General features: G+C 37.4%; 1 long non-coding RNA gene and 1 pseudogene across 1 annotated transcript; both read right to left on the bottom strand.

The window, feature by feature from the left end:
- Positions 1–834: 834 nt before the first annotated feature.
- Positions 835–2,041, bottom strand: LOC143855664 (uncharacterized). The gene is made up of 2 exons (XR_013238030.1): positions 1,950–2,041; positions 835–1,469 (listed from the first exon to the last, which is right to left on the bottom strand). It is a non-coding gene; the product is annotated as an uncharacterized LOC143855664 (long non-coding RNA).
- Positions 2,042–11,067: 9,026 nt separating this feature from the next.
- LOC143855892 (uncharacterized) overlaps positions 11,068–11,287 on the bottom strand; it is a 30,104-nt pseudogene continuing 29,884 nt past the window's right edge.

Below are 11,287 nucleotides of genomic sequence, written 5' to 3'. Positions count from 1 at the left end.
GGTGGAAAAGGCTTATGTGAGAGATGAACAGATCATCACGGCATGTATTGACATCCTCCACAAGCTTGCTCAGCTCCTCATAGAAGAGGAAAGCGTAGGCGGGGAAGAATTCATGAGCCTTTTCACCTTCACCAAGGCTGAGCTATATGTTGTTTGTTCTTAAACTAGATTTCCTTTGTGCTTCTTGCGTTGTATATGGATATACCAAGAGACCATAGATTTCATCAATGGAAAAACCACGGGCACTAATGTAAACAAGGTTTTTGTCTATGTTACATTTTTTGTTGAGAAGCAAAATCCCACATGTTTTATGTAAACAGCAAGGGGTTATTGATTCATAACTATTATTTGCTATGGCATTGATCTAAGGCAATGGAGAAATCCCAGGAGTAGGCATTAATACATGTGGATTTTCCTAAATGGTGCAATAAATGCAAAGTTGAGCTGTTTGTGCATGTCTGGCTTAGGCCCTTATACTGGCAACCAAAGATTTATGAATGGTACAAGAAGAGGTCCTTCACGGTGCAAGAAAAGAGGCAGGATTTCAACATTTCGGCATTGAGCAAAGGTAAATCAACCTAAGGCCCTTGTATTGGCAACCTTATAAATTTTAATTTTTCTGTGGCTATAAATATAGGCTACTGAAATTCACTAACATGCTCTGTATGTTATTAGTTAACCAGCTATAAAAGGTTTTTACAATTCCCAAAAAGCTCTCAGAAGCCAAATTTGAAAAGAGAAGACAAGATGTGTTAGCGCAATCATCAAAAACATGGTAGTGGTATGAGGAACTTGGTATACAGAACACTTTAGGCTCACAGAACACTTTTAGTATCCAGAAAAAGTTTAATTCCAATAAAATTGTTCCTTGCAAAAAGTTTTACAATAAAAATTCCCCGTGTAAAGAAAACACATGACAAAGGAAAGAAACAAAAACACCATATACAGAATAGTTTCTGAACAGAACAACACTTCACTTAATGCTTCTTAAGTCTTAACATGATCACTGGTACAAGGAACTTGGTCACGTCATTCTGAATACCATCATGCCCACTGCAAACCTTTGGTAACTTTCTCAACATAATCATTCGTAGGAGGAAAGTCATCATGTTATCCTGATCCTCATCAAGTCTCTTACAGAGCTCATGTAACCTTCTTCTTGTCCGATACTTGAATCCAAGTTCAAATGGAAGAGAACAAAATCCTGTAATAAACTGACGCTTGGCGCGAGTTGTGCATATGTCTAGCAGTTCTTCATAGAGATACAGAAGCCTCTCCAAGAAAAGCATCACCATATGGCTCTCTAGCTCAAATTCTTCAACAGCCGATAATAAAAAATATATAAATTGAAGCTTTATACGTACTCTATCTAGCTCTCCTTGAAATCCCAAAATGAAACGGCTCTCAGTGGTACGGAGTTCGGCAACCTTTTGTAACAGCACTGGGAGTATTTGTTCAGCCATTGCAATCTAAAGAGAAAAGAAGAGAAATGAAAATATGAGTAGGAAAAAATGATTTTGAGAAAAATCCCCCTTGAAATATAAAAGACAGGCAAAGCCTCTCAACAATGAAATCCAGCAAAAAAATAAATAAATTACTTGCAGGAGTCCGAGCAATCCCAGATCAGAAATTTGAGATTAACAAGAAAAACCCACAGTTAAAACACTAAAATTTCCAAATTTAAAACGTAAAAAGGGTCCAAAGATTACAATTAGAGCTTAGCCACAGTCCAAAGACTACAATAAAAAATACCCAGAATCAGAGATAAGCCACAGTCCAAAGAGGGGTTTAGGGTAAAAGTTGGGTGGTTTAAACAGAACGGCAATATTAAATGATAATTAAAATTAATGGGTTGATCACTAAAACTTGCAGAAGAATCCTTAAAACATTAAAACTGAAAAAAGAAAAAAAAAACAGAGGGAGAGAGAGGGAGAGGGAGAGAGATTTACAGTTAAAGTAATGAACTTCTCTACTTCTATTCTCAGTTTTCTTCTTCTCTTCTCTTCTCTTCTCTTCTCTGTTGAATTTTCTCTTTTTTTTTCGTCGATTTGTATTGTATGGTTACTCTCTTCTTCTTCTGTATTTATAGCTTCACTTGTTTCCTTTTCTGTTCCTCCCTAACCTCCAACGGTCTGTATTTCAATTTTAGAAAGAAAAGTAGCTTATAAAAGGATACGAAATAAGGAAAACAATTTTGCGGGTCACTTTTCTGCAGAGTTTGTCTTATTGATTTAATTCATCTGAGGTGGCTGTTCTCTCGTGCAAAAGTCAGCCGTGAAATGCTTTTCGACAATTCCCATAGCAAATCCCTCTTAATACGCACATGTTGGGACCCTGGCTGTACATCTAGTCCGAGTCCGACTCTTATTGAAAATACTGGGCCACTCTTTGATGGGCTTCGGTATCGTGGGAACCACCCCATCAAAACAATGAGCTACAAGGGTGGGCCCTTCTGGTCACGAGTTGTGATGTCTAGAGTTTGAGTGGATTTGCTCGGACCCAACCATAACAAAACATGGTGTAAAATGATGCGACATGGTGGCCCCACGGATGGGGTGAAATCTGGGCCAAACCTATGCATGGGTTTGGATGAAGATGGTGGGCCCTACCATGTCAAAACATGACATGTAAAACAGTGGGACCCACCAAAATGACGGCCCTCATGTTAATTAGGTGGTTCTCTCTATCATGGTCTGCTCGAATAGGCAATTTAGAGGATCCATTTGAGAGATAAAGTGTTACTGATCTGAAGAGCAACTAATGCCCCAACAGTTGGGTTGCCTAGACAAGAGTTGCTCACTGTCCAATCCAATGGATGGATCTCTCTTTCTTTCCAGTCTCATCATGCTAGGTAGCATAGCTCCGGTGGTAGACTCGGTCACTAAAAGGTACACAAGCAGGGGGTTGCCTGAAGAGGGAGGTACAAAGATTGAAGGATTGATAGGCATTGTTTTCTTCTCAAATGTCTTCCATCTTTTGTCCCATTCTGTATGCCTCTTCTTTAATAGTTTGAAGATAGGTTTGCCAATAGTAGTGAAGTTTGCGATCAAACGACTCACGTACTGAACTTGTCTCAAGAATCTTCTTATTTCCTTTTCTCTCGGAGGTGGGGGGCAATTTCTTGAATAGCCTTGATTTTAGATGGGTCGGCTGCAATATCACTCACTGACCATGAATTCTAGGAGCTTGTCCAATGTTACACCAAAGATGCAATTTTGAGGATTCAGTAGATGTTGATATTTCCAGATTCTTTTGAAGTACCTTCACAATCATGCATCGACATACATCATTACCTCATTGTGCTTCATGTCATGCAGTAGGGCAGCTCTAGCATTCTTCAAATCGAAGGGTTATGTTGTGATGCAGGAGCATCTCCTGGGCACTTCACATCAGCCCTAGATTGCTCATTGGTCTAGGATTAACTAGTTTTCTACATTCCCGGCATGCAACATAGTTTAGTTATTTTGCACTTTTCTTGTCCTTTCTAGCCATTTAAACACTAGTAGGGGTATTTTTTGTTTTTACCTTGTAAGGGCAGCCTATATAAGCCCATTTTCCTCTCATTCGAAACTGGTTTTTGAAATTGAATTTGAATATGACTTTGATCCTAGTTCTAAGTTTTGGATGGGATTTCCTCTCCTTTGCTAGAAGAAGAATTTTGCAACTTAATCTTTGGAATTTGAAAGATTACAAGCTGAATTTTCAGCTTTTCTTCTCAAATCCCAACCTCTTCTTCCTTGTTTGCAAGGATTGGCATCAAGATTCATCGATTCGACATCCCTTCGTTGAATCTACATCCAATTTTTTAAATAAAATCTAAAAAAGCAAAATCTACAACAATCAGATCGGCTCTGCTGCACCAAAGTGCTATCAAAGGTGGATCGTAGAAATTTCTTAATTTCTACAATCGTTAGGCAAAAATTTGCAGAATTCTTTCGGATCTTACGACTGAGCTCTAGATCTACTAAACTACTTCAATATCCATGGTGAAAAGAACTTCTTTGATCGACATGCAAGAGGAAATTAGAATCAGTAATTAAGGGAAATTTGAGCAAATGCATGGTGAAAAGAACTTCTTTGATCGACATGCAAGAGGAAATTAGAATCAGTAATTAAGGGAAATTTGAGCAAATGCTGTCACGATTCTATGAATCCAATATGTTGCTTGTGAATTTTTTTAGGGATAAGCGGGGGTTAGGCGGACTCCTACCTGTATATTTAATAAAGAAAGATGATACAATAGAAGGAACAAGACCACTGCCCAATCTTTAGAACAATGTCTAAGGAGAAGGGCAGAATATCTAGGGTCATGATGCCTTTGAAGACAAACTCGAAACAAGGAAGAGAAAAAAAATACATGAGCTGGATTTGTGCAATTTGAGGGACTTAGGAGACACCTAATCCCTAGAGCAAGACCTCTTACTCGGGTGAAGCCTTGTTTAGTTTGATCCATGAGATCTAGCATCTTCTGGCTATACTTCCTTATTCTCTGGCTTTTCCTCAACTCCTGAACCATTGGGGGTTGACTCGTTAATTTCATTGGGAAGGAAGATAGCCCTCTTGTCGGCAAAGATAGGAAGAAGAGGGAAGTAAGTTTTCCTCTCTTTTTTTTTCTTTTGGACTTTTCCCATGACTCATTGCATGTGAATTCCCCATTGCTGTTGCATGCTCGTAAGTAGTTCTTAGTCTTTTGCTGAATTTTTATGAATCTCCACTGGAGTGAAATATTGAGAAGAGAATTGATATTCCCAAGACTCATTTGAGATCATTCTAATAAGATTAATCTTTTCAATGTGCATTTTCTCGTGTTGAAATTGTTGAGCCAATAAGCTTGACGACTTGATGAATTTCGTCTCTTGAAACCTAAAATGCTCGGTCATTTCCAGATCTAAGAAGCAATTGAGGAAGTTGTAATTCTTTAAGACTTTCATCTGCACTTCGTTTAATTTTTCATAACCAAATTTGATTTCAGATAGAGAATCGTGAGAACTAATTTCAGAACCTCAGCATTTTCTGCATGTTTCCTCTTCCATAGACTTTGGCCAATAGTCTACATGAATGTTGCTTCCGACAAGGTTTTGAGTCCATGTGATTTTAAGTTCATTGAAGAAGTTTAAGAGGAATTGCGTATTATTCCTTTCAATTGGGAATTTGGGCTGAAAATCCTCTCTTTATTTCCGTCGTTTTCATCCTATTTTTTCATTATTATTGTTACTGCTGCTACTGGTTTTTTTAATTTGATGACATTGACATTATGAACATAGAAGTTATCTTGGCAACAATTATATCACTGACAGGTTCAACATACACAATAACATGTTATCTTTGTATGAATAGATAAAACACATGTAATGAGGACAAAGTAAAGATTATAAGTAACTGTGTTTTCTTTGTTTTTTCTGGAAATGTGTAGTTTTTTTTTGGGTGCCTATTTGTTGATGCCTTGTAGTTTTTTTAGGCCCTATTTGCTTTGGATTTTGAGAATCAAATGTAAGTCCAAAACTAATTATTTGACTCAAATTTTATTTTATATTGAGTCCAACAATCAGTTTGAACTCATAATTGGTTCTCAAGATCCAAAACAAGCAGGGGCGAAGCAATTCTAGACCTTAGTAGAGACATTTGTCATGAGGAGAGAGTTGTTCTACAACTTGGATGAAGAGGATTTTTTCTGCAGTGGCAGGGGAATCTGTCCAAATTCTATATGTCATACATATGTAGAAGTGACCATATTATCAAATGGCTGTGACAAATCTATTTCTTAACAAGATTCTACATAAAATTTAAGTAGGATTTCCAATTTGTCTCCCTTTCAAGCATAAGTATGAAAACTTTAGATCAAAATCTAGGGCTGTTATTGTAGAGTATTTTCAGAATAAAAGTATTTTGAAAAGGTTTTACAGAAGAAAAGTGCATTTTGTTTGTAAAGTTGGGTGCTTTTGAAAGGAGGTGAAAAGTGCTTTGTGGGAATAGCCCACATTGGAAACTAAAGAAGTTGGAGAGGAGTATATAAAGCTTCTCCTACTTCTTCCTCTTGCTTTGTTGCTCAATGGGTTTTGGCAAGTGCTGGACCTGCGGACGCAAGCGTGGTGTTGGCAGTGCGTTGTAGGGCTGCCGGCGCTTTTTGGTGCACTATGGACTTCGTACGACACATCATTGTGTGGAGCGATTGGAGCGCTTATTTATTTTATTTTATTTTTGTGATTTTATCGGTCACAATCTAAGGGCTACAGGGGAGGATGGAGGTCTTACCCAAACCAACAGTCACTCCAGGATCATTCTAGACCATAGAATCGCTATTGGGTGAGATCTAAAGTTCAAATAAGTAGTAGCCCATCATGATTGGATGTCAGCAAAAGGTGCAATTCAATGTGAAAAGTCACCAAAAGGTCTATAAAATGACCATAAACTCACCATTTACATGGAATCCAAGAATACGAGGGAGAACTCTGATTTTAGAAATTCCAAAGCACCTTTCATCCTCTTGAAGCCTTTCTAAAATTCGGTTTTACCCATTTTTCAAGTTTTCTCTCAAGCGTACTGCTATTCTCAAGATACAATCACTATTATCTTGCATACTTGTTAATCCAAGGGTGATTCGAGGTTTGTTGACGTTTAGTGCAAAACGTCATCAGACAATTGGTGACCGGGCTTCATTGTATCTTGGAGGCAAATTCGTGGTTTCCCTTGCACACAATTGGTGGGGGCGAATATCGTCGTAAGGAAAGCGACAACTCGGCTGGAAGCATCTCAACCTCTATTTTTATTTCCATCATCTCATTCTCTAACAGGTAAGTAGTTTTAGTTTTTGTATAGGAGATTCTACTCATGCACATCTGGAAACATTACTTGCCCAGTTTGACTTGACATCCCAACCTATGAAAGTAACATCTCTGGGACGTGACACAATTTGGCAGGATCTGTAGCACATGCTGAATGCCAAAATTGTCTTTTTAGCTATTATTTTGGGAGTTAATTGTAGGGTAACGTTATCCACTCCCCCCTGGTTGAATGATGGCTGCCCTCATCTGAACATCTGTAGCACATAAGACTACAGATTTTGTGTCCATGTGCAAATTGTTTAGCTTCATAGGGAAAGCTATTGGCTTACAAGGAATTGGTTTTGTTTTGTAACATTGGACAAAAGAGTGAGAGACTCGGACAAGCTAAGATGGACGTCATGCCTAATTTTAAGGGTGTTTATATCAGTCCCATACCTTATGAATCATAACTAAATTGCAGGTGACGAGAATGCTTTATTTTATTGGTGAGAAGAGAAGAGAAGAAAAGAAAAAAAGCAATGAGGTGAGAGAAGAGAGGTTGTGTTGTCACCTCATCTAAACACCACAAAATCCAACCATGTCTAGAAAAATATAAATATTTTTTTTGGGTCTCCTACCCATATTGCTCTCCCACGAGCTATGCACGTGACCGTTACAATTTTAAGATAACTCTGATCGCCCATATCTTTTGTATCTTTTTGACCTTGAAATGCATGAACTTAGAAAAAATAAGAGTAAGATCACTTTCCTTACAGCTAATAAGATGCCCAAATTTCATATTTTTTTATATGTTGAAAGATTCAGATTTGTCGTGGATTTGTCTCTACGTAAAACCAATAAACTGTTGAGTTTTCAAAGAGTGAGAGACTCGGACAAGCTAATCTGAATTTCTTTTGTAGCACATAAGACTACAGTTGTTTGATTGCTTATAGGGTTTGGGCTGTCGACAATGTTTTATGCTCAAAAAGGTGTTTAAATTGTCATCTTCTCTTGCAATCCGTTGGTAGCATTTAGTAATTATTTGCTCTCTTTTTTTCATCATTTTCCAAAATTAAATGGTAAATGTATGACTGAAGCACGTTAAGATCTGATTCAAAACTTTGAAACATCAGGTGGTACAGTGTACATCTCATGTTTTACTTAACTTTCATGGCCATAATTCATCCTTGATGAGTGCTAAATATGACCCTAAAACCTCATCATTACCTCTCCGCATCTACAAGCATACATAAGGGACATATATGATTATCATGGGGGAAGAATGTGCAGAATGACCACGCCGCCTTTATATGCCAAATGCATGATTCATGTTATTTGCAAGGATTCAAACTTCATTGCTCCCTGCTCAGGTTAGAATACAGACTTGAAGGTAGTATTTATTTCTCATTAGTAATAAATAAATAAAACAAGATCCTAAGCAATCTCCTTCGTATTGAGATGACCAGAGTAAGCTCCTGTCTCCCTTTCGATTTTATGCCCCAAACCTCTCTCTTATCACAGCACGAAATGTCATTTCTAGTTCTGGATTCTAAATTATCAAACTACAAGAATAGCCACCTGACCAAAATGCAGCATAGTCTAATTTCATAATGCAAATGACAAAATTAAACCTCCCCATTTTGCAATTCTATCGAAATGCAGAGGAAGCCTAAAACACAGAGAAATTAATGCAGTAGCAAAAGCAAGGAAGATCCAAGAAGATGTAACAGGCAAATAATACAACAGCCAAAGAATAAAATTCACAAGTAGCAATGAAGGAAAGATGGAGGAACAAAACTAACCACACTAGTGCACATCAGATATGAATTGCAGTTGAATTGCATGTGGATTGCAAACCCAAACTAACCAGCAAGAAAATTTTATGATCTGATCTCATCCAAATCTTTTCTATGGGTAATTAAGTTGAGGTTTGACAGAAGGACAGAAGAAGCCCCACTGTTCCATTCGTCAGTATCAAAAGAATTACGAGGGTTTTTTTTTTTTCATTTCCTCTTGTTTTTTAATTGCTGCCCAGCAATATGGACCATTCCAAGCTTTAGGCCTTGCAGTAAGTACTCTTGCTGCCTAAACGGTTGTGTACATGACTACTAAATCAACATCCATGTGCTTGGTGAGAGGGATTAGCTCCTTGATAAGTCCATGAATCAAAGGGATTTCACACAAAGGGCAACAAGTTGATCTAAGCTACTCTTAGCTCTAAACCAGAAGAAATATTTGATAAATGCTTTCTTGAGAATTGAATTAAGAACTACTGCTTAAAAGAGTTATCAAAAAGATAGATGGGCCATCTAGATCTGTTTGAATAAGAGGGCAATTGACTTGGACAATATAGCCCACCTTGTCTGAATCCAACTGTATGTAAGAAACGATATAAATGATTAATCTTTGCGTACGAGGCAACTTCAAATTCGAATACTCATGCCTTTCGTGAGGATTGTGAGTATGTGAACTGACAATGGCCCATGGGGTTCTGTTCGTTGGTTTTTTATTGTGTTCCTTCGATTCCTTTATTTTGAATGAAATTAGTTGTCTGATGCATGAATTTAATATGATTTTTAAGATATTTTTCTTTTTATTTGGATGAGGTTTCGGGGATTTAGTTGTAGCTGTTAATTGTGTTTTTCAATTTTTGGATGTGGTTTGGATCTTGGTGATTGGGTTGTATTTGCAATATGTTGTTATCTACATGATTTGTAATGTCATTTAATAATGGATCTGCTAGTCTCATTAACAAAATAATCTGTTATCATGAAAATTTGAATTGCTTTGGAAACCTGCATGCCTAGATTGTTTACGTGAGAAGTATATTTACCTCGTGATCTAAGGCCCTGTTAGATTGCAAGAAAAACATTTCTGATAGAAATTTTTTTCATGCAATTTTTTTTTCTTTCCACGATTTAGAGGGAAATGATATGATTATACTAAATTTAAAGGGATATTATCATACATTGAAGACCCCTCTAAGTAAAAATTTAATAGGGTTAGTTCAAGTCATATTTCATGGGTAAAAAATTGCAAACTTTTAGAATATTTTTTCCGTTCCAAACTTTTCAACGAAATTCCTGCAATCTAAACAGGGCCTGAATGAAACTTGTTCATCTAGATAAGCTGAATATTTGTGTGAACATATTGGGTTTTTTTGAATGAATCTGCATGTGCTCTTGATTTGTTGTATTGCACCCGTTGGACAGTTATATGAGCTAACATGGGCAGTTAATCCTAATTTTAGATCTCCTCTACATTTGTTGGGAACTCATACGTCAAATAATTAGATATATTTTCTCTTAATCTTTTTGCTGCTTATGGATAAAATTTATTATGTGAAAAGTTGATGGCTGCTCTCTAGGATTAGTGTTGATTAATATTACAGTTTGAAAATTGATTAATCTGGGTGTCTCAAAAGTTTCAAGTTAGGCTTGCTTGATGATAATTTCTTTGCTTTTAATGAACATGGTAGATTCAATGATTGAAAAATGGTAGATCCAAATCCTTAAATAGGAAGTGAACTCGGAATTAGAAACCAAATTAGAATAGGAAAGGTTTTATACGTTATGCTTTTGGAAATAAAGCGACGAATAGGAAAGGAATTTGACGGTTTTAATATTTTTTGAAATAAATTGGTAATAGGAAATGAAATAAGAGTAGGCGGTTTGGGAATAAATGGGAATGGTGCGTTTTGAGTAGTTATTGTTTTAAATGGGAATGGTGGTACATGCAAAAAACTTAAATTTGAGCTTTAAATAGGGACACAATAATCATCACTACTGATAGAATAAAGGTTTTGTATACAGATCATTCGCTCAAAAAATAGTGGTCTAATAAGGCCTCTTTTATTTGAGATTGTAAAAACAGATTTTCAGCCCCAAACCGATTATTGAACTCAAAATGTCGGTTGGGGGCTTACAATCGGTTGTCACAATCCCAAACGAACATGGCCTAAGCATTACCATCCTCTGAGTAGTCAAACTACAAGATTCCATGGGAATAGTTCCCCTGTGAAATAGGATTGCAACTTGGGTCGGGTTGGATTGGATTGAGGCAAACCCTAACCCAACCCGAGATAGCATTCACTCAACCCTAACCCAACCCAACCGGAGCCTCAGGTTGAGTATGGTCAACCCTAACCCAACCCACCTCTAAATCTCTCAACCCTCACCCATCCCATCTAACCTGAAATCGGGTCGAGTTGAGTCGGATTGGTTCGGGTTCACCTCGGGCCAAACAAAAAAATACAACTTTTCGAAGAAAATCAAGATAAAATTAGAGGATGGAGGTCGGGTTCGGATCAAATCGAATCAAATCCTAAATAATTGACCCCCTGAAGGGAGGACCTTGTCATTGAAAGCCAAATTGTCAAGCTCCAACCCAAGGGTCTGTGACAGCGCCGCGCACCCACACGCCAACCTCGTGGGCACGCAAGGCCAAAAACATCAACAAGCACCTGTTTAACAGATATACAGAGTAGCTAAAAGGAAAACATTAATTATTACATAAACAACCAAAAG

The sequence above is a fragment of the Tasmannia lanceolata genome, unplaced genomic scaffold (assembly GCF_043159265.1).
Source record: "Tasmannia lanceolata isolate RefF3 unplaced genomic scaffold, GAP_Taslan_0.1 ptg000023l, whole genome shotgun sequence".
NCBI lineage: Eukaryota > Viridiplantae > Streptophyta > Magnoliopsida > Canellales > Winteraceae > Tasmannia > Tasmannia lanceolata.
The sequence above is the reverse complement of the archived record's forward strand: the minus strand, read 5'-3'. Positions and strand labels throughout refer to the sequence as shown.